The following is a 27,017-nucleotide window of genomic DNA, read 5'->3' as shown; positions in this document are numbered from 1 at the left end:
CTTAAGAAAGGGGTTTACTGCAATGTTGATGTGTTAAGCTTTAGAGGTTTTTTTTATTTTACTATGAGACTGTCTAAAAGCAGTTTTTTTTTAAAAGAAAACATTCTTATCCTGCTCCTTCTGGCTATTGTGATGGAAATTCTTGCAGTAAGCATTTCACAGGGAAAGACGGAGGGTTGTGAAACTATTATACCAGTTTCATGTGCCTTGACCCACATTAATACATCTAGACCTTGTCCTGTCAGGACTGATCCTTATACTATTTCAGAATCTTTGGCTCCAGATCCTTTTGTGTTAACTTTTAATCTTACTGCTTTATCTGAGGAAGGTTTCACTGTTTTAACTACGGAGCAGCAGGCTATTAGAACGATGAGTTTGCAAATAGAATGGTTTTGGATTATCTGTTAGCTGAGAGGGGTGATGGTTTTGAAGAATTTTCCTTTAGTTGTGATTATCTTGTAATCAGAAGAAGGGAGTGTGATGGAAATTCTTGCAGTAAGCATTTCACAGTGTATGACCTTTTTTATCTTACTCCTTAGAACATCTGTGTTAGAGGAAGAAGCTGTCAGAAGTTTAATGGTTCAGACCTATCTTTAGGACAATGTCAGGAAGGGCAGTTAGGTCTGTTCCTAGATAACCTTGTCTCTGTTGAACTGAAGAAGGGTTGGGATCATGAACATGGACTCTTTGCAGTTGAGATAACATTGTCTTGTTCTGGTATAAATACTGTGTGAAAATAGCGTTCGGGGCTCTGTTCAACTGACTTGCTCGGTGACAGAGTCATTCAAACGCTAAATGCCTTTGAATAAAACTTATTAAGACAAAGTCTGGATTTTGTCTCTTCTTGTGAGTCAACTTCTCTCCACTTTGATAAGAAAATTCCACAACACTATACAGAAGAATAGAAGTGAGCCACCTTTAACATCTGGCACAAGATCAACACCCTTGTCAAATAGTTATCTTGCAAAAATAATTGTTTGCGGTTCTTTGCCAACTTTATTTGCCATTGTAATGGCAAAGACTGGATGCACAATAATATTTGAAAAAGGAACTTTGGAGGAATGGCAACAGTGTGGGCTTTATTTTTCTACATGGGGTGAGTAACCAACGTACAACTATGGTATGTTTGGAATTTCAAATTTCTTAGACTTACTGTGAAAATGCTTACGTAGGAATGCCTTACTTAGATTAATCCATTAATCCATCCATCTTTTCACTCTGGTTGAGGCATTGCTTTTTTTGGATGAATATTCCTGCCGGTTTTGGATGCTGTGCAGCTGGAAGGGTTTTTGCTGTTACTTTATACATCTGGACAGTTGTTAGGATACATGCAACAAAGTTGTTGGTTTTTTTTTTTTTTTTTTGTTTTTACAACAGAGAGCAGCTAATGAACATCTGAAAAGCTACTGCCCTAAATCCCAGATTAGTTGTTAAGGATGCAATGTGGAGGCAGAGCAGAAACAAAGAGGAGAGAGAGTAGGAGGAAGATCAAACTATCATTTTCATCAACCATAATGGACAATGTGAGAGTTTGGCCAACAAACTGGATAAATTTCAAGTGCAAACAAGAATCCCGCCAGAGTCCTGAGTATATTGTATTATGTGTTTCACTAAGACGTAGATGAAGGATGATATTATCAGCTCAAACCTCTCTCTCTGCCCGGATTTCTAACTATATGAGCAGACTGTTTTAAAGAGGAGTGGCAAAAGCAAAGAAGATGGATTAGCAATTCAACCTGGAAAGACTCACAAAGAGAAGACAGGGATGCAATTATAAAAGTTTATTAGTGAATGTTTATATCTTTGGCACGGGGACCCCAGTGGAAGACGTGAATTCTGAGAATGACATGCGCTTGAATGAACATCTTAGGGTTAGATTTAAAGATGTCTTCCCCCCTGGGATCCGATCCTGGTGGTGGAGTGGAGGCCTGAGGAGATTTGGAAAAGTTTGGAAGCCAAATGGTGGAGATGGGGTGGAGGAGGGTCAAAGCTCAGCTGCAGAACGGAGGTCTCCATGGATGAAGATCTTTTAAAGTGGAGCCTTAAAGGATGATTGGCTGGGGAGAAATGCAGACTTGACGCTGATTGGTGGAGCAGAGCCGCATGGAGAGGAGTAATTAGATGAAGCTGGAGGTGATGGTGAGTTTTCCATGTTGAATTTTTGTTTAAACTCCATTTCTTGTAATCAGCGGATGCTGCAATCCAGGAAATGCACCTGGGAAATATTGTCTTTGCAGCCGGGGTATTAAATTGTTAGCAATACTTTTTAGTCAATATTATTTACCAGTGTTATTTTGGTAACTGAATACATTGCACCATCATCTGTTGATAACACTGCTAGCGATGTCATCAATCTTTGCATAACTAAATAAATTTCTGCGTTGACAACACCATCCCATAATGGGAGAAGAAGTGGAGGTGGTGGTGCAATATAAATATCTCGGTCTTAACCTGGACAAAAGACTGGTCTGGAGACGAAACACTGAAGCCATATCAAAAGGGAAATGAGCAGACTTTAATTGTTGCAGGAAGATGCTGCATATTTTCTGAGTGTTGTGGAGAGTACATTCTCTAATGCCATCACCTGTTTGGGTAGCAGCATCAGAGCCAGTGACCTTAAATGGCTCTACAAGCTGATAAAGGAGGCTGACTCTTTTCCTGGGACAGCTCTGGAGATGACTGTGCAACGAAGGATATGTCATAAAATATTACAAGAAAACTCTCATCTTCCTCTTAATGAGGCTGTCATACAACTAATGAGTGTCTTCAGTCAGAGGCTTCTGCAGATCCACTGTAGAACACTGTAGAACACCTACATTGACTCTTTGAAGGCACTTGTATAATATCACTTACAACAGTTCAAATCCTTTCATCTTCCATTTGATACCGTTCTATGGCTTCCCACACTCTCCTGTACTTGAGTGGCAAGACAAGTGTTTTGTCTGACAAGTGTTTTGTCTTGCCACAAACAGCCTTTTCTGATTCTCTTGTTTTACTTTGAGTCTGACAAAAAGCTATAGACAGAGCAGCAGGTTTATGATTAGTGGAAAAAGGCCAAACATGTACACTTTTAAAGCGGCATGTATTTGATGTTTTATGAAGAACTGAGGTGCATCAATTGACTGCAGCATGCCTGTCTGATTGTGTGCAGAGACAGGTTTGGTTTGGCTGTTACCGACAAACAGTTTTTTTCAGGGATCTGATATGGATAATGAATGCCTCTCCTCTTGCTTTGGACTGTAATGTTTTCTTCTTTGCTTTATACTTCAAAGTGTAAATTAAAGGCATATGCACTAGCTATTAAACTAATAAAATAAAACTTTTTTTGCACCTCGGAGGGGGTCTGGTTTGGGGGACCAGAGGATTTCGTCTCTTCTTTTTGCAGATGACGTGGTCCTGCTGGCCCCCTCTAGCCAAGACCTACGGCATGCACTGGGGCGGTTCGCAGTCGAGTGTGAAGCGGCTGGGATGAAGATCAGCTCCTCCATGTCCGAGGCCATGGTTCTCGACCGGAAAAGGGTGGCTTGTCCTCTTCATGTTGGAGGGGAGTTCCTGCCTCAAGTGGAGGAGTTTAAGTATCTCGGGGTCTTGTTCATGAGTGAAGGAAGAATGGAGCGGGAGATCGACAGACGGATCGGTGCGGCTGCCACAGTAATGGGGGCGCTGTGCCGGTCCGTTGTGGTGAAGAGAGAGCTGAGCCGAAAAGCGAAGCTCTCGATTTACCAGTCGGTCTACGTTCCTACCCTCACCTATGGCCATGAACTTTGGGTCATGACCGAAAGAACGAGATCCCGGATACAAGCTGAAATGAGCTTCCTCCGTAGGGTGGCCGGGCACTCCCTTAGAGATACAGTGAGGAGCTCGGCCATCCGGGAGGGGCTCGGAGTAGAGCCGCTGCTCCTCCACATCGAGAGGAGCCAGTTGAGGTGGCTTGGGCATCTATACCGGATGCCTCCTGGACGCCTTCCTCGGGAGGTGTTCCAGGCACGTCCCACCGGGAGGAGGCCCAGGGGACGACCCAGGACACGTTGGAGGGACTATGTCTCTCGGCTGGCCTGGGAATGCCTTGGGCTCCCTCCGGAGGAGCTGGAGGAGGTGTCTGGGGAGAGGGACGTCTGGGCATCTCTGCTGAGTCTGCGACCCGGTCCCGGATAAAGCGGAAGACAACGAGTATGAGTACGCGTACAATTATTGCGTTTTTATGTGTTTGAAGCAACAGCAGAAACAGAGGATTGAAGCCTGAGCTTCATGCATTCTGTCACTTCTAACTTTTTTCTCAGACCAAGTACATAGCCAAAATACCAGCTCAGATGTTGCCTTTGACTTACATGAGAAAAGATAGCTGACATGCTTAAATAGAAGCAGGACTTTATTAAAGAGGTACACCAACTTCACAGTGCTTTGAAATTGACTGCTATAACAAACGTAATCCTAATGGACATCTTTTCAGTCCAAAATTTTAACTAGTTCTGTTTTCTGATAACTAAAGCAATTAAAATATGTAAATAAGAGGAGCTGTTTTGGTAAATATGAATTTGGGACTTGTTTGGGAATTTCGCCACAATAACATAATGTTTATGGGAAGAAAAATAAAAGGAGAGAGATAAAAAGATCTAAATAAGCTGGTGAAGGCCAAGTTGCTAAACATAAACTATATGATATGACATCATGAACTATATTTTTTGTACTTCATTTCAGACAAGTAATGAAGAAACAATAAGTAGCACATGCGGAAGCTCAAAAGTTCTAATTTTTATGTTTTGTTCTAGGAGCATGAACTGATTAATTTTAACCTGGGTAAATTGAATTTAAAACTAGTTCTTGTTCAGACAAACTATCAAAACATGGTTCATGAGAACATGGTGTATGCTTCATGAGCATTTACATTCAAATCACTACATAAATAGTTACAAATGTAAATTATTTACACTCCACAGTGTTCTACTTAAAACTAAAAATGTGCTGTGTTTAGTAGTAGGTTATAAATGCTCACGTTAAAGCCATGATAAACACATCAATAAAGATTTTGTCATGATGTAAATGTTACATTTATGGTTTATCGTAATAATGCATTCATCTGGAAAATTGAATTTATAGTTTATTCACAGTAGGCAAGTAATTCACAGTAGGCAAGTAATTATTCCATAATTAGAAAAACCTTGACTCTGTACTTGCATCTGTGTTCACACCATCCTTTACAATTTTTAATTTTCAAGATTAGAACTCAATCTATAAATCAACATTATATATAGTAAAGTTTATTCATTCTGAAGTCTTTATTAGCACAGAGTTAAATTTTTATTTTCAGTTTACAATTTCTTTATGTTCATGTGTAATAATACACTTTGGACATGATGTATAAATAACAGTACCTTTTGCGATCACAATTTTATGTTAAACCACAAATAATGCTATACTTGGCATGTTGTGGCTGTCACCTCAATAGGCTGGACCATGATGGAGTCCTTTAGTTTGCTGCTTGAAATGTGGCAATACTAAACAGGTCAGGGAGGGAAACTCAATCCACTTTCTCAGCAACACTCTCCAGTTCATTCTATGGGAAACCATAGTGTTCCTAGGTCAGGAGGTAAATATAGTTCATCTAGTATGTTATGGGTCTGTCCTGGGGTCTCTTTCCAGTGAGAAATGTCCAGAGAATCCAGACAGGAATGAATTAGGAAGCATTGCAATCAGATGGTCATACCACCTCAGCTAACTAATTTCAGAGGTACAGAGTTTAAGCTAGTGTCAGATACATAATCTATCAGACTGTACCTCTTTTGTCCTTTCTTTCATGACTCTATTACTTTAATTTTAAGAATAATGGCTGCCTCACAACATTATATTTCACGTCTCCCCAATGAGAATCTAATTGTTTTGCTTTTTGCGCCTTTTTGTCAGATATCTCCCATTACAAGTCTTACAATCATGGTGTTGGTCATCCGACTTGTTTATTACCATTTTCCCTGGGGAAAGGTGATTCATCTTGTGTAGTTGTTTTCTGTCTTATCCACATAAGTCTATCTGTCAGCACTCTCTGTTTACCTTTTTGTCCTTGTCCTAGCTACACAGTCTGTGCAGGTGACATGAATGTATAATCCTATCCAAGTGAAGAGAGATCAAAATGTTGAGACATAGTTTCTTATTTCACACTCGTGATTAATATGCACTGTGGATAAACTGCTCAGACCTCCGAGAGCTATGCATGATGGATTAATCCTGCTTTTTTCCTACACAGACTAAGCCTTTAATTAGATTGTAAAAAAAAAAACAGTAATTCACCAACGGGTAACATCAGACCTGGCTTTATTACCTCTTAGCAGTTTTCTAACAGATCCTTAAAACTTTTACATTTTAATCACAACATGATTAAAACTTACTTCTGCAGCCACCACACTGATCTTTAGTAACACTGCAGCAGTGATTTAGTAATTTAGTCAATCACTCTTCAAAGCTTCCATAAGAAGCATGCTAGAAGTTTCCTTTAACCCTCAATTCTGATATGAGAAAGATTTCACTAATATAATGCTAAATTTTGATTCCAAATAAGGTGGTGTAATAGCTGTAATTCGTAATAAAAGGATGAGTGAGTGCAGTTCTTTCAAGACTATATGTAGGGCCTGATAAGGGGAAATTAAATTACAAACCAAAATCCTGGGGGCCTACAATGCATTGGACTTATCAAACTGGATATTAGCCTTTGGTCAGAGAAATGCATTGCAAATTATATATTTTCCTTGTTCTTGGTGAATACATAGTAACAATCTGAAGATTAACCAATTTTTAGAGATCCATAGACATGTTCGTTTACGACGCAAGTGATCAGTAGAGCAGTTGTAATTAGATGTAGGTTTTGAAAGAAATCTAGATACATCAATTTTAAAATATTTGGATCAGTGAAATTTGCCTGATCACATGACTCAACTAATATTTCTTAAGAAAAGCCTTATTGTGTGGTGTATGTATTAAATAGAGTGCTAACCACTGTGCAAGTTAATGTGTGCTAATGTGTTTGCCACAATGTGTTCTGCCATTATTTTTTACTTATTTTACATTTTATTTTACATTCTCACCACAGCCAAGTAGGGCAGAAGTTTAGTGATCTCGTGCCACAAGGTTTAATTACACCAAGATATGTTATTGTCTAAATCAAGTCTTTCTCACAAAGTGCCATCCTGATTATATGTATTCTTGGTGTATGTATAATCAAAATTAATATGTGATTATAAAGACACACAGATGTATAACACGGGTATAATACATTTTATTATATATGGCAATGTATTATACATACATTATACATGCTAACTCATCATTAGCAAGTGATTCTGTCAGGTGAAGAAAATATAGACCATTACTATAAGTCCTGGATAGGAAGGTGAGTGCTTTTTTTACATGTATGTTATAGACTTTTGTTTGCTGGCAATGTATCTTTAATGTGACTTTTTTTTGTGATATTCAATGCATAAGTCACAAAAACTCTAGCATACACTGAAAAATTATCTGCCTTGGTTTAGGATCAAAGTAGGCTTGGTTAAATCGATTTTGAGAATGAATGGTAAACAAGGTTACAGCTTGAACAAGTCATAATTGTATAACTTACAGGTGAGGGTTTGCATAATGATCTTGACAGAACAGCCAACTTGCTGAACTTACACATAAGTTAATTAGTTAATAAGTTGTTTTAGTTTTTAAGTTTAATTAGGACAAATTACATAATGATGCAAGGGTAAGTGTGTTCATAAGTGTGGTTTTTTCCATAGGTTCAGGACATCTTGACGCTGGCCCCTGTTAGCAGCACATTCTTTTCTATGTTACATACAATTTAAGTGACACTACACACACCATTGTTGTCTAAATTTCTCTATGATGGTGTTTGTATTCAGTTATAGATTGAAAAGAAATTAGATGCCAGTTTAAAAGTTAATTTAAAAGTTATTTATTTCACATGCTCAAACATCATTAAAGTAATTCTTACTTTGATAAATCAACATAAAATAACACATGTAATCAGGTAAACATTTTAGTGTTTTACCCAAATCAGTTGCCAAAAATCTCTATGGTACATATCGAAGTGAAACAATTGGAAAATGTGGACAGATGCATATTTGGATCTCTTGACCTGCCTTTGAATGGATTGAACTTTGTCATTATCTTTGGCTGAGACTTAATTTCCATCCAGACAATAGGAGGTTCAGCATGATTTGACAAACAACAACAATATCCTCTTCATCATTGGACGTGTCTGTACTGACTGTCTTAGCTGCTTTTCAATAATCAGCTCAAGGCAGCTTCTCACCCATCCGCATAAATTAATACCAGTTACATTTTATCACAAAAATAAATATTAAGGAATAAGGCCTATTTTGTGTGCTACTCTGAGTACAAACTCGGTTGAATGTGGGTGAATATTTTAAAACTGAATGGATGTTCAAATAGAAAACATGGAAGGTAAAGGCTCATCTAGTTTTTCAACAAACTGATGTGTCTCAACCCATGTGGCTCTGCTTCTGCCTCTCTGCTTTCTCAGATGCTTTCTCCATTTGTTCTGTAAGCTTGCAGTATTTTACTCTTAACTCTTTATTTCTGAGCAAAAAACTACAGAAATGTTGGATTAAACTACCTTAAATCAGTAACACTCCAGGATCTTTCAGCAGTATCTTTTGTTTTTTTTCTCTTTTAATCACTTTTGAGCGGAGAAGCAGACGACGTTCCATCACTGCACATTTCATCGCAGCACAAGCTGATCAGTACAAGATTCCTCCCTTTTCCACAGACGGCTATGACAAACGTCTCCAGAAAATGGCAAAGACATGAAAATGTATCGGCTTAAAGTAAATGTGGAGGCAAATGCTGTGTATGGAAATGAAACAACCTGTTTCAATGATTCAAAACAATGAAAATACTGACAGACAGCTAACTGGCACCATCAAGAAACAGAGTGCTGATGTAAATGAGAGCAAAACCAACACACAGTCCTCCCTGGAACTCTCTAGATGCAAAGCCAAAGGATAAAACCCTTCCTTTAGATCTGAGAAGATGGCTAACAGGAAGAACTCTGCACTTGGATGAATCAGCTTGGCTGGCAATAAAAACAAATGTCTCTTCAACCACAGCACCAAGGTGAAAACAGCAGGTGAAAACAGCAGCGGACTGTGGTCAAAACAAACAAAAGAAGCAAACCTACTGAAAACATAGAAATTGCACTAGAAAAAAGCTTTGCTCCACTTCTACAAGACTGATTTCCAAAAGGAAAGCTCATTTTCAAACACCAGTTAGAGGTATAAAACCAGATTGTGCTCTAAACGATTTCCTCCTAAACAGCTTCAGAAAGAGCCAGCCACCAGGCCTATGATTGATGGTTAAACGCTTTTGCAACAAGAAAAATACCATAATTCTTAGTTTTGTCAATAACATGGTGTCTGATGTCAGAGAAAAATTTACGGGCATTCAACAGTGAAAACCTTTATCATATACACAGTAATCCTTAATGTTGTGAAAACAACAATCAGAAATCTTTAAAAAAGGATTTTATTCATTTGCTGAACAAAGTTCAAGTACTCAATATCGAGGTGTTTTTAAGGGGACCTCCGCCAACAGTTCGCCATGGACTTGGGAGATCTGGCAGATTGCTGATGCTCAAAAAATGGCTTAAAGATGCATATGCTCCCAAATCAATTAACTTTATCAACAACTTTAACATTTTCTAGGAATGCAGGGATCTTTTCAAGGCACATGGATTTTGTCTTAATAAATCTGGAGTTCAACTCTTTACTTCCAACACTTTGTATTCTGCCAATCAGACACCAGAAGCCTCTGCAACGTACAGGAGATGACAAGAAAGTCCACAACTGATGAGATGGCAGTTGAAGGACAACTGCAGCCTGTTGAGATAAGTATGGACCATGGAGGACCCAGAAAGAGAATTCTGCATCATTACAACAGGTGGAATATCCCCCGACTCCACCAGGACACCAAGTGAACACCCCTTTAGCCCCAACAGAGGGCCCCTAGAGCCCACCCACCACTCCCCTCTCTTGGACATTACTGACAACATGAAAAATTTTGTCAGGATTGGAATCCAACTCACACCACCACCCAAATTCCACATTTCCTCCACATAAACCATATCGTTATCTACCGCCCAGTACTAAACCAGCATCAGGTAAAAGGCCCTACTTGAGCCATGTTTATGAATGTTTACAGGCTTAACATATTCAACTCAAACTTTTTCCTTGATTTCAGCAACCTTCTATCTGTGATATGTGTTGATTATATCATTGTGGGAGACATAAACATCAGTGTGGACAACCCTCAAGACAAAGGGGCAAAATAACTATGTGATATACTTTGGTGTGACTCAACGTGTTGAATAGCCAAGACACAAATGGAGACATACACTCACCGGCCACCTCAGTGGGCCCCATGGCTAATGCTTTTTGACACCTGACTACTTGGAAGTACACAGGTCCTCACAGCATCAGCATGTCTATTCTTAGGTAGTGAGGAACCAGCCCTGTGTGGCAATTTAGTTACCAGCCTTCAGTCGAGACAATCAGTGTTCCTACAGACAGCAGAAATACACACATTATCTCACAGAGTATGAAATGAATTGTTGGCCTTTGAACTTGCCCTCTGTAGAAGTCTGTTTAGGGTGATTATGACTAAAATCTGTTTGGGTACAACTAAGAGCACAGTATTCTACAATAAATGCCACTGCTCTCACACCTTTATGCAATACCTACAGACCGCTGTTCTGGATTTAATATGGCTCTATGTCTCTTCTGAAATATCAGCTGGTGATGATACATTTTTTAACAATAGCTGGTGCTATGGTTTCCTCCAGTGAGATATCCAATTGGTAATTATAAATTGACCAGACATATGCATGTGAGAGCTTATCTACACTCACCGGCCACTTTATTAGGTACACCTTGCTAGTACCGGGTTGCACCCCTTTTTGCCTTCAGAACTGCCTTAATCCTTCATTGAACAGATTCAACAAGGTACTGGAATCATTCCTCAGAGAGTTTGGTCCATATTGACATGATAGCATCACACAGATGCTGCAGATTTGCCGGCTGTACATCCATGATGCGAATCTCCCGTTCCACCACATCCCAAAGGTGCTCTATTGGATTGAGATCTGGTGACTGTGGAGGCCATTTGAGTACAGTGAACTCATTGTCATGTTCAAGAAACCAGTCTGAAATGATTCGTGCTTTATGAAATGGCGCGTTATCCTGCTGGAAGTAACCATCAGAAGATGGGTACACTGTGGTCATAAAGGGATGGACATGGTCAGCAACAATACTCAGGTAGACTGTGGCGTTGACACGATGCTCAATTGGTACTAAGGGGCCCAAAGTGTGCCAAGAAAACATCCCCCACACCATTACACCACCACCACCAGCCTGAACCATTGATACAGGGCAGGATGCTTTCATGTTGCTGACACCAAATTATGACCCTACCATCCAAATGTTGCAGCAGAAATCGCAACTCGTCAGACCAGGCCACATTTTTCCAATCTTCTATTGTCCAATTTTGGTGAGCCTGTGTGAATTGTAGCCTCAGTTTCCTGTTCTTAGCTGACAGGAGTGGCATGCGGTGTGGTCTTCTGCTGCTGTAGCCCATCCGCCTCAAGGTTCGATGTGTTGTGCATTCAGAGATGCTCTTCTGAATGCCTTGGTTGTAACGAGTGGTTATTTGAGTCACTGTTGCCTTTTTATCAGCTCGAACCAGTTTGGCCATTTTCCTCTGACCTCTGGCATCAACAAGGCATTTGTGCCCACAGAACTGCCGCTCACTCAATATTTTCTTTTTTTCGGACCATTCTCTGTAAACCCTAGCGATGGTAGTTCATGTAAATCCCAGTAGATCAGCAGTTTCTGAAATACTCAGACCAGCCCATCTGGCACCAACAACCATGGCACGTTCAAAGTCACTTAAATCACCTCTTTCACCATTCTGAAGCTCAGTTTGAACTGCAGCAGATCATCTTGACCAAGTCTACTTGCCTAAATGCATTGAGTTGCTGATAAGAAATTTGCGTTAACGAGCAATTGGAGGGGTGTACCTAATATAGTGGCCGGTGAATAGCAACATTTGTTAAAAGTAAATTTCATCATCCCTACTTTGCAAAAATTCTACAGAACTACTTCGAGCCGACCTTATGAAGCCCAGATTTTCGGGACCATGCAGAATGTTTGCAGTAGCAATACAAACTTCTATTTCATAAGTGGAGCCAGTGAAAGTAAACCATGAGTAAAACCACAAACACAGGAAGAAAATCAAGTAGATTGGATAGTTTTATGAAACAGCTGAGAGAAGATTGTTGTGGAAAAGCCATCCAAGAAGTGATAAGAATACACTGAACAGATATTATTACAAAAGACTGTAGACGTGAGTAATGCTAATTATTTCTTTATCATGGCAGCTGTTAGTGGGTCAATTATATTAGGCAGCAGGTTAACATTTTGTCCTCTAGGTTGATGTGCTAGAAGCAGGAGTAATTTGCAAACGAAGGATTATAACAAGCTTGAATCCAAATTATGATGGCTGGATGTCCGGGTTGTATGCTCCAAAGCTTCTTTAGATGACTTCCCGATGTGCAGTAGTCTTTCAATAGCAGTCCAAGGAAAGAACAGTGTTGAATTAGCAACTGACCAGTATCCAAGATCCAATCCAAAAGAAGAGCCTCTGTGCCTCAAAGTATTGAAAAAATTAATGCTGGTTCTAACAGAAAGGTGTCAGAATACACAGTGCATGGCAGTTTGTTGCAAGTGGGGCTTTATAGCTTCTGACCTGTCAGGGGACCCATGCTGACCCTTGTCCACCTCTGAAAGTACCAGCAATGGGAAATAATGATCCAATGTATATAATTTTATTTTACATTATGTGAATGGCCAAGGACATGTGCATCTCCTACAAATGATACACATGGCACTAGAATGCCTTACAGGAAGAGGCCAAGGCGACAGAGGTATTTTGTGTTCTGCTTGGAAACCTTGGCTCCAGCCATCCATGTGGATGTGACTTTGACATGCACCGCCTACTTAGGATTTGTTGCAGACCATGTACACCTTATTCATGGACTGTAAAAAAACAACTTCCTTCTTTTGGGATGAAAAACTATTTTCAGTTGTAAAAACCTGAAAAACTAAGTGTGATATATTAGGGACAATATCTTAAGTCCAGTAAAATAAGTAGTTTAATCTTTAACATTATTTAGTGAGTTGTCAGTACTTATATCTCCAAGTTGGAGGTCATTGCAAGGGGTGAGAGTTCTGCTATCGTTCATACTTTTGTGGTGAAATGCAGGAAAACCAACTTTTGGAGTTGGCTTTTAAGTTAGAGGCTGAGTGTAATGTTCAGTTTTAACAATAAAAATACTGCTAAAGAAAAGACGCAAAAAAATTTTTTGTACTTTCTGTACTCGAAACTTAGACTATCACACTGGGTCCCTGAGCAAGACCCTTAACTACAGAATGCTCCCTGAAAAAATATGGATGGTTTAAAATGTAGAGGACAATTTTCTCTACTATGGGACGATTAAAGAAATTTGAGGTTTAGATTGTTGTACAATTTTAAGTCTGTACAACTTTATGTTGTTACAAAAACATAGAAATCAAAGTTGGGCAAATTCAAAAGCAAACTTCAGCGGTTAAGTTCAAGTTGGAGCTCCACGAAAGGCTTGACCTGAGAAACTTGGAACGTGGGGTGAATCCTCATGGAGTTGGGTAATCTCAGTTGTACAGCGAAAGGGTTGATGATCTTGGAGATTGGGAAAGGTCCAACAAATCGGGGTGCCAATTTCCGGGATTCTACCCTCAATGGGAGGTCCTTGGCGGACAGCCAAACTTTCTGCCCCACCTGGTACTTAGGGGTAGGGATCCGTCTTCGGTTGGCCGTTCTTGACTGAACCAGTGACATTCAGATCATTGATCTCCTGGCCTTTCTCCATATTCTTTGGCACCTTAGGGCCACCGCTTGGGCAGACGGAACATTAGCTTCTTTCTCATGAACTGAAAACATGGGTGGCTGGAAACCAAACACAACATGAAAAGGAGACAAACCAGTGGCACTTGATTGCATAGAGTTCATTTTTTGACCACTTGGTCGGGTCAGACTCACATAATATATGAAATTTGGTTTCAGCTTCTTGGTTGGCTCTCTCGGTTTGGCCATCAGACTGAGGATGAAACCCTGAGGAAAGACTAACAGAAATTCCCAACAACGAACAAAACTCCTTCCAGAAACGTGACACAAATTGGGGTCCTCCATCGGAAACAATGTAATTTGGAATTCCATGGAGCCCGAAAACTTCTAAGGTCAATATCTCACCCATCTCCTTAGCAGATGGAAGCTTCTCCAAGGGCACCAGATGAACCATTTTTGAAAATCTGTCAATTACGGTTAGTAGTACAGAGTGACCATTAGAAACCGGTAGACCTGTCACAAAATCCATCGCAATATGTGACCATGGGCAAGGGGGAATTGGCAAAGAGTGCAACAACCCCGCAGGGGGGCGACGAGAAGGCGTGGCTCGACAACATTGAGTGCATTCAGCAACAAAGTCTTTGACATCCTTGACCAGCAATGGCCACCAAAACTGAGTTCTAACTGTCTGAATGGTTCTGCTGATTCCTGGATGACAAACTAAACGAGAGCAATGACAAGACTCCAGTACCTTAGGCACAAGGTGTTCAGGGACAAAACAGCGGTCAGGTGGACATGATGGTGGGATAGGCAGATCTCTAATGGCTTCCTGGACCTCCCTTTCCACCTCCACTCGGGACACAGACAACCTGACGGTTTCAGGAAGGATAAACTCCTCTTCACCCGCAGACTGAGATTCTTCAGGCTCTTGAATCCGGGATAGGGCGTCAGGTTTGCCATTTTTACACCCTGGCCTGTAAGATAGGGAGAAATTAAAACGACCAAAAAACAAAGCCCACCTAGCCTGTCTGGGGTTTAGCCGTTTTGCTGATTTCAGGTACTCCAAGTTCTTATGGTCAGTCCACACCATAAACGGCTCCTTAGTCCCCTCCAGCCAATGTCTCCACTCTGTCAACGCCAACTTGACAGCCAATAACGCTCTGTTTCCAACGTTGTAATTCCGCTCAGCCTGTGATAGAGTCCTTGAAAAGAAGGCACATGGGTGAACACGATCATCCTCACCTCTTTGGCTTAATACAGCTCCAACCGCCGGGGCTTGAGGCATCCACCTCCACGATAAACTGTCTCTCTGGGTCAGGAGACCGTAACACTGGAGCTGACGTGAAGAGTTCCTTTAACCTATTGAAGGCCTTCTCTGCATCCTTATTCCACACAAATTTCACCTTGGAAGAGGTAAGAGCGTTTAGGGGAGTAGCAACCAGGCTGTAATTTCTAATAAACCTCCTATAGAAGTTTGCGAAGCCCAGAAATCTTTGAAGCTGCTTGCGATCAGTTGGAACAGGCCATTCCAATATGGCCTTAACCTTGGAGGGGTCGACAAGCACTTGATCTGGGGAAATGATGAAGCCCAAAAAGGAAGTGGTAGTTATGACGAACTCACATTTCTCTGCCTTGACGAACAACTGGTTTTGGAGAAGACACAGGAGAACAGCTCTGACATGTTTTCTGTGGGTTTCCAGATCTTGAGAATAAATCAGTATGTCATCAAGATAAACAAATATGAATTGACCCACCATGTCTCTTAGAATGTCATTGACCAATGACTGAAAAACTGCAGGAGCGTTAGTAAGTCCAAATGGCATGACCTTGTATTCATAATGGCCCGTAGGCATGTTGAAAGCTGTTTTCCACTCATCTCCTTCTCTGATTCGGACCAGATGATATGCATATGCATTCCTTAGATCCAGCTTAGAAAATATCTTGGCTCCCTGGATCTGATCAAAAGCTGTGTTCATGAGTGGTAAGGGATATCTATTTTTAACTGTTATCTCATTAAGGCCTCTATAATCAATGCATGGTCTCAATGAACCATCCTTCTTCCCAACAAAAAAGAAACCAGCACCTGCAGGAGAGGAAAAGGGTTGAATGTGCCCTGCCTTTAATGCCTCATCAACATAACTCTTCATGGCCCTGTGCTCTGGACCAGACAATGAATAGGTTCTGCCTTTAGGGGGTGATGTGCCAGGAAGCAAATCAATAGTACAATCATACGGTCTATGGGGTGGCAGAGCTGTGGCCTTGATTTTATTAAAAACTTCCTTTAAATCATGGTATTCTTGCGGTACCTTGGATAAATCTGGTTAGGTCTCCTCAACCTCATTCTCCACACTGACCTCCGTAGCAGCAGACAAAAGACAGTCAGCGGAACATGAATCGGACCAACTCAGAACTTCTTTTTTCTTCCAGTCGATGTGAGGGTTGTGTTTCTGCAACCAGGAGGCCCCTAGGACTACAGGAAGTTCAGGTGAATTAATGATCATGAAAGTTACTTTTTCTTGATGATTACCTCCAACTGTTAAGGTAATCTCCTCTGTCCTGAGATGTGAATTGTTCATGCTGTGACCATCCAAAGCTAGCACATTTTTTGTGTCAGCTGACGGAATTAGATTTATGCCGTCCTTATTTGCAAATGTTTCGTCCATAAATTCAGTATCTGCTCCTGAATCAATAAAAACGGCCCCCTGGAGAGACAAAGAAGAGGTTTGAAAATGGGCAGGAAACAAGAAGGAGGAGGCAGATAGTTGACTTCGGCTCAGTAGAGACCTCCCTTCCTCTGCTGAGCCTGTCCTTTTAGTGGACACCTGAGTGCTAAATGTCCCTTCTCTCCACAATAAAAACAGAGCTTGAATCTTCTCCGACGATCTTTCTCCTCAGGAGTAATCTTGGTTCTGCCCAATTGCACGGGCTCACAATTATCATTTTCCTCAGTGAGAGGTGACCGACTCCTTCTCTCATACCGGTGTGCAGAAACTTGAGTTAATGATGAGCGACCCTTCTCATGGCGCTTCTCCTTCCTTCTCTCTGCCAGCCGAATATTAATGCGAGCAGCCAAATCCTCAAGTTGTTTCAGGGAAGAAGGATAGTCACGGGTCGCTAGCTCATCATTGATGTCTTTGTTTAATCCTTTCATGAATGCATCCATTTGTGCTGCCTCATTCCAACGGCTCTCTGCAGCCAACAAATGAAAGTCAATTATATAGGTCGAGACAGGTTGATCACCCTGTTTGAGGGACAATAATCCTCTTGCGGCCTCACAACTTGGAATGACCGGGTCAAAAACTCGAATGAGTTCCTTGGAAAAAGTTTCATAAAGATCACAAGATGCAGACCTGTTATGCCATTCAGCAGTTCCCCACTGTTTTGCCTTTCCTGCCAGCAGAGATATAACAAACGCCACCTTGGAACGTTCAGTGGGAAAGGATGACGGCTGAAGCTCAAAATGAATTTCACACTAAGTTAGAAAAGCTCGACATTGGTCTGAGTCTCCTATGAACATCTCAGGCAGAGAGAGGAGCGGCTCCATTACCTCTGCTGTTGTCCGTGTTACTTGGGCGTGGTTTCTTTGTGATGGTGGCGGCTCGGAGACAAGATTGCCAGAACATAATGTGGAAATTATTTCCTCCATGCCGGAACTCAACCAGGAAAGGGTCTCATCAACGTGGATACGCCACTTTTGTGATGGCGATGGGTGCATTTTTGGCCAGATGTTTCTGCTATGAATCAGAAAAAGGCGGACCCAAGATTCAGACAGACACAGTACTGAAAGTTTAAAAGGTTTATTCAGCCACAGGAAAACATCACACAGGTAACACTCCTCACAGCTTCCAGGAATCACTGAGGCAGAAAGAGGGATTAGTGACTTGTAGTCTCTCCAGATTTTGCAGGGATCAGAAAAGCCACTAACCTGCTTTTGTCTTGAGTGGAACTATAATCCCAGAGGGGAAACCTCAGTGGGCGGCAGGCGGTGATCTCCACAGCATAGGTAAGAAGTGACTCCAGGCTGAATAATCCGAGGACTAGGCTGGCTCAATAATCCAAGGACAGAAACAGGGTCAACGATCAGAACAAGAGGCGTCAGGCAAGGGGCAGGCAGAGGCATAAACCAGATGCAGGAAACAAGGTCGACAACCAAAATCCAAATAGTCTGACAGAGAGCAGGCAGAGGCATAAATCCAAAAGGCAAGGCAAGGTCAAGAACAATGATCAGACAGGAAGGAACTCTGGATATCTACTCACACAAATGGCTTTCAAAAATCTGGCACCGTCTGCTTGTCAGAGTCAGTATATATCAGGGAAGACACAGGTGTATGGCATTCCACAGATTGCACTACACTGCAGCAGCCACCAGGTGCATCTAATCTGCTGATTGCAGCCAGGGAGACAGGGTAGAGTAGACGTGCCAGAATCATAACACCTTATCCAATTTGGGAGAACTCAACCATGAGAGTTCCCGTGACCATTGGCACAACTGAAACCTTGATCTTCCACAACTTCTCCATAGCATGTGTGGAGATATATTATGTGTGTGCATCATTATTATTTTTATGTCTCATCCAAAACGGGTGAAGGATATGCTTTCCTTCTTGGGACTCACCGGATACAGCAGGTCATTTATTCCAGAATACACTGACATAACTGCCCCACTCCGTGACTTAGTGAAGACACAGGGCATGCGCCATTTGACGGCGCCTGTAGAATGGACAACAGAAGCAGAGGAAGCATTTATTGCTCTTAAAACCAGCCTTTCCCAAGCTGCTCACTTGGCACATCCAGACTACACATTGCCCTTTCACCTGGATGTTTCTGTAACAGCACACACCGCAAACGGAGTGCTGTTCCAGAAAAAAGGGGGAGTAAGAACAGTGCTAATGTATATTAGCGTGATGCTTGACAACATGAAACAAAGTCACCATGAATGTACCTGACATGCAGCAGGGTTGGCAAAAATAATTCAAAAAACAGCCCACGTAGTGATGGGACATCCACTACACATTTTAACATCACATGGGGTAGTGGCATTTGTCAATTCCAAAACTTTCACACTCTCACCATTGAGACAACAGAGATTGAGTAAGGTGCTGGAGGCGCCAAATATCATCTACAGCCATGAAGGGATCAACATGGCAGACAGAATGACAGAAGGAGAGCCCCACGTATACGCCAAAAAAGTTGAGGTAAGTGAGAAAATCAGACCAGACCTACAAGGAGAACCATTGACAGAAGCAAGAAACCTGTACACAGATGGCTGTTGTTTTAGACATGACACAGAGGGTCTGAAAGCAGCCTATGCGGTGGTGGAAGACACAGGAACAAACTTTGTGACTCTTAAGGCAGAAGGGCTGACAGACACCCAATCAGCACAGAGAGCAGAGGTGCTAGCAGTAATAGCAGCCCTAGAACTAGGGGAAGGACAAAAAGTGAACATCTACACAGACTCAGCTTATGTCACGGGAGCAGCGCACGTGGAACTGAAGCAGTGGATGAGAACAGGGTTTAGAACAGCAGGACAGAAACCCATTAAAGATGAGCCAGAAATGAGAAGATTAGCTGAGGCCCTACTACTTCCCCAAGAAGTAGCGGTCATAAAATGCAAAGGACATGATAACAGCTACACTAGGGTGGCTCAAGGAAATCAAGCTGCAGACCAAGCAGCCAAAACCAAAGCTGGATATCTGCCCATACACATCTTGATGAACTCTGAAGTTGAATGGACACCAGAACCGACTCTGGAGGAGGTGAGTAGACTGCAAAAGGGGGCCTCACCGGAAGAGAAATCAGTCTGGAAGGCAAGAGGGGGAAGAAAAGACCAGGATGAACTATGGAGAAGTCCAGACGGACGTCCCATCCTACCTCCAGGGTTGACCACAGCAGCGCTGGAAGAAGCACATGGACCGGGACATGCAGGAACTGCACAAATGATGAAGAGTCTTGAGCACTGGTGGCATCCATACCTGAAACAGATGGTAGGTCATTGGATAAGCTCGTGTAGCACCTGCCAACAATTCAATGTGAGACCCACTCTGAAGCCTGCACCAGGTAAGTTCCCTGTGGACCCGGTAGCAGGTAAGGAAATCATCATAGACTACACAGACATGACTGAAAGACTGAATGGGTTCAGATATCTGTTGGTGTGCGTGGATGTGTTCACCGGTTGGCCAGAGGCCTGGCCAGCAAAAAAGGAAGACAGCAAAACAGTGGTGAAGTGTCTGATTAATCACTACATCCCCAGGCACGGTTTTCCCCAGGCACGGTTTTCCTGCAAAAATCAGGAAACGTTCCTGGGACTGAGACATTCCTTTGGATCAGTGTACCACCCCCAATCTCAAGGGAAGGTGGAAAGGATGAACCAGACAATCAAAACCAAATTGGCTAAGATCTGTGCACAGACCAAAATTAATTGGGTCACAGCATTACCTTTAGCTTTGATGTCAGTAAGAAGCTCAGTGAGCCAGAGACATGGGTTGACGCCCCATGAACTGCAGACTGGAAGACCTTTTCCAGGCCCAAAAACCAGGTTACCTTTTTTGACTAAATGTGAACAATCTATGTCTCACCGTGATTACTATAGATCTCTCCACAGCTTGGTTGCAGCATTCTCAAAACGGGTGGCCGCCCAACCATCCGAGGCTCGAGCCACTACCTCAGACGTGGAGTGGATCCTTCTGAAAGTCATCAAACGGAAGTGGTCAGAGCCCAGGTGGACGGGTCCATTCCAGGTCACAGAGAGAACCTCACATGCGGTGAGGGTCAAGGGCAAAGGAGACACGTGGTATCATTGGAGCCAGTGTGCAGCAGCAGAGGCATCACAGAGATCGCTGCCAGAGGTCCAGCAGAACCTGAGGGACAACACCAGCACACCAGAAGACCTTTCTCACCCAATTCAAGGGGCAGAATAATCCCCTAGGGTGAGAAAGCGTTCATTTACACCGAAAGGTTAGTCTACACCTTAGGTGCACCGTCAGATCAGTGGTCCCACTTAGCTCCAGGTCAGTCTACACCTGTGAGTGAAGAACAGGACATCACACAGAAGAGGCGGATGTGATTGAGCTTTCCTCTCTTTCACTGGTGGTCGTAGCTGCTCTCCCACTGAAGAACTTAACTGAACACTCTGAACTTTAAAAAAAAAAAAAAAAAAGAGGTATTTTGTGTTTCACCATATTATTAATCCTTATCTTCCTTTGCAGGTACCTTGGAAAAGAATGGGAGGTAAAAATCTAGGACCCAGGCCCCTTAAGGGTTGGGTCACGGGAGGTATAGGTGTTTTATCATTTTTCATTGTCACATTGATTCTAGGTTTGTATTGTGAACTTCCTTTCCAGACATGCTCCAGTCATCCCAGGATCAATAAAAGACAATCCAAACCCCAGGGTCCAGATAAAGGCCTCCAGGCGTTTGGGGGAATAGAATTAAATTACACTCTTAGTGCGACCACAACTTTCCAATTTGACCAAATCTCAGGCAGCACATGGTTGACGAGGCTCCACTATTACCTATGCGCTAATGTTGAACTCTCCACACACTGTGAGTCCACAAGTGCAGACACACCCACCCCTTTGTGCGGTAGGGGGTGGAGAAATACTATATATTACAGCAGACCATGGAATACCAATATTTTTAACCCTGACCCGACACCTAAACTTGAAGCGCTAAACATATCCCTGATACGCGGTAGTTTACCCAATACCACCTCAAACGGGCAACAGCCATTTTTTTAACCCTTAAAGCCTTGACACACAACCCCCTAGGAACACACAACGCCCATTTCATGTTTGGTCTTCGACGAGGATGGAACACACAGAATCCGGAAGGCATCATCAAGATACATTTCGGAAATCACTCCAATCAGGCAGAGTCAGACAAGGGGAGGATAAAGATAGACTACAACACCTTAAAACCCATAGAAATTATCCAGATGGCCATGGGATATACTGAAGATAACCTCTGGCTCCAATGGATAGCTCAGACTGCCAAAGAACAAAGTAAATCAGATTGTGTGGCCTGCGCGGCTGCAAGACCACATTTAACTACTGATCCTGCTCCTCTGTATCCAGGGTTATAGCTGTATGCTACAGCTGACTAGAGTGGCTACTCCCACAAACTGTACCACTTTGGCCAGTCTGTTCCCACCCATTGCCAATAACACCAGAGCAGGCCCTTTCACCCCTCAAAAAAGAAATGGCACATACACTTGCTTTACCTTCACTTCCACAACACCAAAGGCAAATGTAGGACAAATTCCTCGCGATTGGTGTAACATCACGGTGCCAGGCTCAGTGATAGGTCCCTGGGCAAGATCAGGATTCTACTATTATTGTGGAGGACATCGGCTATTAACTGGGATTCAAAATAATACTATTGGAATGTGTGCCATGGTTAGGTTGCAGGCACCTCTCCTTCTGTTAGGTAAAGACTTTAAGTATCTTCCCTCGAAACATGCACAAAGCAACTCTCACTAGGCAACGGCGTAGACATGTCATGAAGCGGAGCACAAACGCATTTGACCTGACCGAAGGCTCGCCCACCTACATTGACGCAATTGGAGTCCCCCGAGGCGTACCCAATGAGTATAAATTGGCGGACCAAGTCTCAGCAGGCTTCAAAAACATTCCCATTATTGCAGCCTTTTTTCCGGTAACTCCCAATAAAAATGTGGACCGCATTAATTACATACATTACAATGTTCTTCGAATGGCCAACCTCACTAGAGATGATGTGGAGGGCTTAGTTGAACAAACTGGCCCCACATCCCTTATGGCAGTACAAAATAGGATGGCCCTAGACATGGTGTTAGCTGGAAAAGGGGGCGTATGTGCTATGTTTGGAGACATGTGTTGTACTTTCATACCCAATAATACCGCCCCTGATGGTTCCGTCTCAAAAGCTTTAGAAGGGTTAAAAACAGTTTCAGCCACTATGCATGAGTACTCAGGAATAGACAATCCATTCGAAGACTGGATGACGGGCATGTTTGGACACTGGAAAGGGTTGATTATGTCATTGTTTATATCCATTGCTGTTTTTGTAGCTTTTATGGTTACCTGTGGATGTTGATGTGTACCATGTATAAGATATTTGATTGTTCGCTTTATTACTACAACCATTGAAGGGAAAACCGCACCTCCTCCTTCCCATATGATGCCTTTGCTTGCGGTGGATGCTAACGAGGAGGAGGACGAAGATTAACCCAAAAGAGTAAGCTACAGGGCGTCTGATATGTATTACTGTCTAGGGAGCAGAAGGATGGTAGAATATTATATTGGCATATTTGGACAGACTATGGAATAAAGCACGGATAGACACCCTCCAGTTAGAGGGGTTAATACTCCCTGTCAAGACTTAGAAGGTTGTAAGCATCCTTGGGACTACAAAGGCCGGACAGGCAATAGTCCCTGGGCACATGGCATGGCATTGGAGGCAGGGTCAAAAAGCATGATGACAAACATTTCCTTCTGCTCCACAGGTTGTAATGACTGTTCAAATCTTTTATGAAGCATCTTCAAGTAGTGGTGAAGTCTTAGGAGACTTCAAAAGGGGGAAATTGTGGAGATATATTATGTGTGTGCATCATTATTATTTTTATGTTCATAACCAGTGTGGGAAATAAAATGTATAACCCGTGTTAGTATAAGACATTGTGTATTGTGTGGCCTGCAGAAGTATTTCTCACAGAAGAGGTGAAGTGGAAAATTACTGAAGAACTGCAGGAGTGGATGAAAAGTAGAGATAGTACAACTGACTGACTTACTCCCTTCTCATGTCAGTAGAAAACATGGTGCAGTTGCAGGACAATGACTGTCTAAATATGGTAAAGCCGGAAAAGTGTGTACGTGACTACAGGTCCTTCTAATAAAATTAGCATATTGTGATAAAGTTCATTATTTTCCATATTGTCATGATGAAAATTTAACATTCATATATTTTAGATTCATTGCACACTAACATGAAATATTTCAGGTCTTTTATTGTCTTAACATGGATGATTTTGGCATACAGCTCATGAAAACCCAAAATTCCTATCTCACAAAATTAGCATATCATTAAAAGGGTCTCTAAACGAGCTATGAACCTAATCATCTGAATCAACGAGTTAACTCTAAACACCTGCAAAAGATTCCTGAGGCCTTTAAAACTCCCAGCCTGGTTCATCACTCAAAACCCCAATCATGGGTAAGACTGCCGACCTGACTGCTGTCCAGAAGGCCACTATTGACACCCTCAAGCAAGAGGGTAAGACACAGAAATACATTTCTGAACGAATAGGCTGTTCCCAGAGTGCTGTATCAAGGCACCTCAGTGGGAAGTCTGTGGGAAGGAAAAAGTGTGGCAGAAAACGCTGCACAACGAGAAGAGGTGACCGGACCCTGAGGAAGATTGTGGAGAAAGGGCCGATTCCAGACCTTGGGGGACCTGCGGAAGCAGTGGACTGAGTCTGGAGTAGAAACATACAGAGCCACCGTGCACAGGCGTGTGCAGGAAATGGGCTACAGGTGCCACATTCCCCAGGTCAAGCCACTTTTGAACCAGAAACAGTGGCAGAAGCGCCTGACCTGGGCTACAGAGAAGCAGAACTGGACTGTTGCTCAGTGGTCCAAAGTACTTTTTTCGGATGAAAGCAAATTCTGCATGTCATTCGGAAATCAAGGTGCCAGAGTCTGGAGGAAGACTGGGGAGAAGGAAATGCCAAAATGCCAGAAGTCCAGTGTCAAGTACCCACAGTCAGTGATGGTCTGGGGTGCCGTGTCAGCTGCTGGTGTTGGTCCACTGTGTTTTATCAAGGGCAGAGTCAATGCAGCTAGCTATCAGGAGATTTTGGAGCACTTCATGCTTCCATCTGCTGAAAAGCTTTATGGAGATGAAGATTTCATTTTTCAGCACGACCTGGCACCTGCTCACAGTGCCAAAACCACTGGTAAATGGTTTACTGACCATGGTATCACTGTGCTCAATTGGCCTGCCAACTCTCCTGACCTGAACCCCATAGAGAATCTGTGGGATATTGTGAAGAGAACATTGAGAGACTCAAGACCCAACACTCTGGATGAGCTAAAGGCCGCTATCGAAGCATCCTGGGCCTCCATAAGACCTCAGCAGTGCCACAGGCTGATTGCCTCCATGCCACGCCGCATTGAAGCAGTCATTTCTGCAAAAGGATTCCCGACCAAGTATTGAGTGCATAACTGTACATGATTATTTGAAGGTTGACGTTTTTTGTTTTAAAAACACTTTTCTTTTATTGGTCGGATGAAATATGCTAATTTTATGAGATAGGAATTTTGGGTTTTCATGAGCTGTATGCCACAATCATCCGTATTAAGACAATAAAAGACCTGAAATATTTCAGTTAGTGTGCAATGACTCTAAAATATATGAATGTTAAATTTTCATCATGACATTATGGAAAATAATGAACTTTATCACAATATGCTAATATTTTGAGAAGGACCTGTACATGTGAGAAAAAACTGTAAACAGGGCGCTGCCCATTTGAATGTGTGTTTTAATAAAAGCAATGTGCCCAGTGAGAAGCTCCGAAGTTGTCTCGGTGTGTGTCCTGATCACATGAGAGCTTCCCCTGGGTCCAGGTATTTTGAATTACATACAGCTGTCTCCGTGTGATTTATTCTAATGTGTTGTGAATTCCTCCAGGTTACGGTGAATAAACGAACGCGCAGAAGGCCTCTTTAAAGGAGTACTTCAACACATGTTGTGCCATTTCCTTTTGGAGCCCTTTGTATTTGAGAAGTTTTTTCCCCACTTTGTTTGAGCTATGCAGCCGTTGCTTAGCAGTTGTCTCTTTGTCAGTCTTGATCTGGAAACTCACAGGCTCTTAGACCAGTCATGTTTGAACAACCTTAAAGGCGATGCACATCAGAGGTATCAGACGTGTTAAAAAACATGCCACAATTATTTTCTATCAAATATTTCACCCTGGCTAAGTGTAGTTGGCAGCTGACGCTCTAAGAAATGGCAGGCAAACTTATTGTATTTAGAAGCATCAACACTTTTGATAAAAGTAGAGCCCAGTAATCTGTCCCAGCATGCAATGTGTGTTCTAAATGCTCAAGCTGATACGTGTTAATAAACCTTTTAGTGGGGCTTCCCACTTTGATGTCCACCCTGATAATCAACAAAGATGTAACAGGGTTCTGTGTTTTCTTTGTCTGTCTGCATTTTACATCTTATTATCCCATTTTATACTGTGTCAGAGGCATCTCTGCCCAGCCTCCATCTTGTGCCCTGTCTGTTGAGGTGGACCTTGGCCTCTTTTGCCCTTTTGGTGTGTGCCTGTTCATCTACTGCTATGATTAGTACCTTTATACTGTCCAGCTGTTGCTAGCTACTGGTAAGGTATCTGCATATCACTCAATTCCTGAATGTACTGGAGATACATGCAAACTCAGGAATACAATCGTCAGTGTTACAAATAAAGCCATGCCAGTTTTAAAGTTACCTAGATATATAAGGTCTGTGTTAGATATTGGGCAACCAGGAAACAAGGGTGAGAGAAGTATATTCAGTATGTTCATGAACTGGAGCAGAAAATCATGCACAGTTGCTACTATACAGCAAGACAAATAAAAGAGGCCATATGTAGATATATTGCTCATATCAGAATGCAGCCTGTCATCTCGTTCAGCCTGCAGAATGCCAAAACAGGGCAGCGGCATACTGTTTCTGTCTCCCAACTTGTTAGTTTGTTGTATGTGGTCTTATTAGCTTTCATGCACAGACAGCAAAGTTTCACTGGTTGTAGGACAGCTCAGGGGAGCGAGATTTTTTACCCATTTCTTTTCTTGCAACGGGGACAAACTCCGCAGAGCTGACGGCAAGAGAATGAGCAATTTAATAAGACAAAACTTTGCTAAAGAAGGAAGATAATAGATCACCAAATCTAAAGAGGAATAATTTTTTTATTGTTTTAAGTAGCAACTGAGCTTTAAGTGGAACATAAGCAATCCATGTCAGTGTTGTTAGTAACACTTTAAAGAGACATCTAAATTATATGATGTTCAGAAACATTAAAAAAAGATTCATCTGCTGAACAATTTACACTA

General features: G+C 42.2%; 1 protein-coding gene across 4 annotated transcripts in view; it reads right to left on the bottom strand.

Annotated features, from left to right (window-relative positions):
• slc2a9l2 (solute carrier family 2 member 9, like 2) overlaps window positions 1-27,017 on the bottom strand; it is a 195,884-nt gene that overhangs the window by 43,666 nt on the left and 125,201 nt on the right. Inside the window, exon 13 of one of the 4 annotated variants that reach the window (XR_007035272.1) lies at window positions 19,813-19,913. The exons of the other annotated variants lie outside the window; for them this stretch is intronic. The gene's annotated coding sequence lies outside the window, so the exon portion shown is untranslated. The remainder of the gene's footprint in view (window positions 1-19,812; window positions 19,914-27,017) is intronic. 4 annotated transcript variants of the gene reach the window in all.

The sequence above is a fragment of the Girardinichthys multiradiatus genome, chromosome 20 (assembly GCF_021462225.1).
Source record: "Girardinichthys multiradiatus isolate DD_20200921_A chromosome 20, DD_fGirMul_XY1, whole genome shotgun sequence".
Lineage (NCBI taxonomy): Eukaryota > Metazoa > Chordata > Actinopteri > Cyprinodontiformes > Goodeidae > Girardinichthys > Girardinichthys multiradiatus.
The sequence above is the reverse complement of the archived record's forward strand: the minus strand, read 5'-3'. Positions and strand labels throughout refer to the sequence as shown.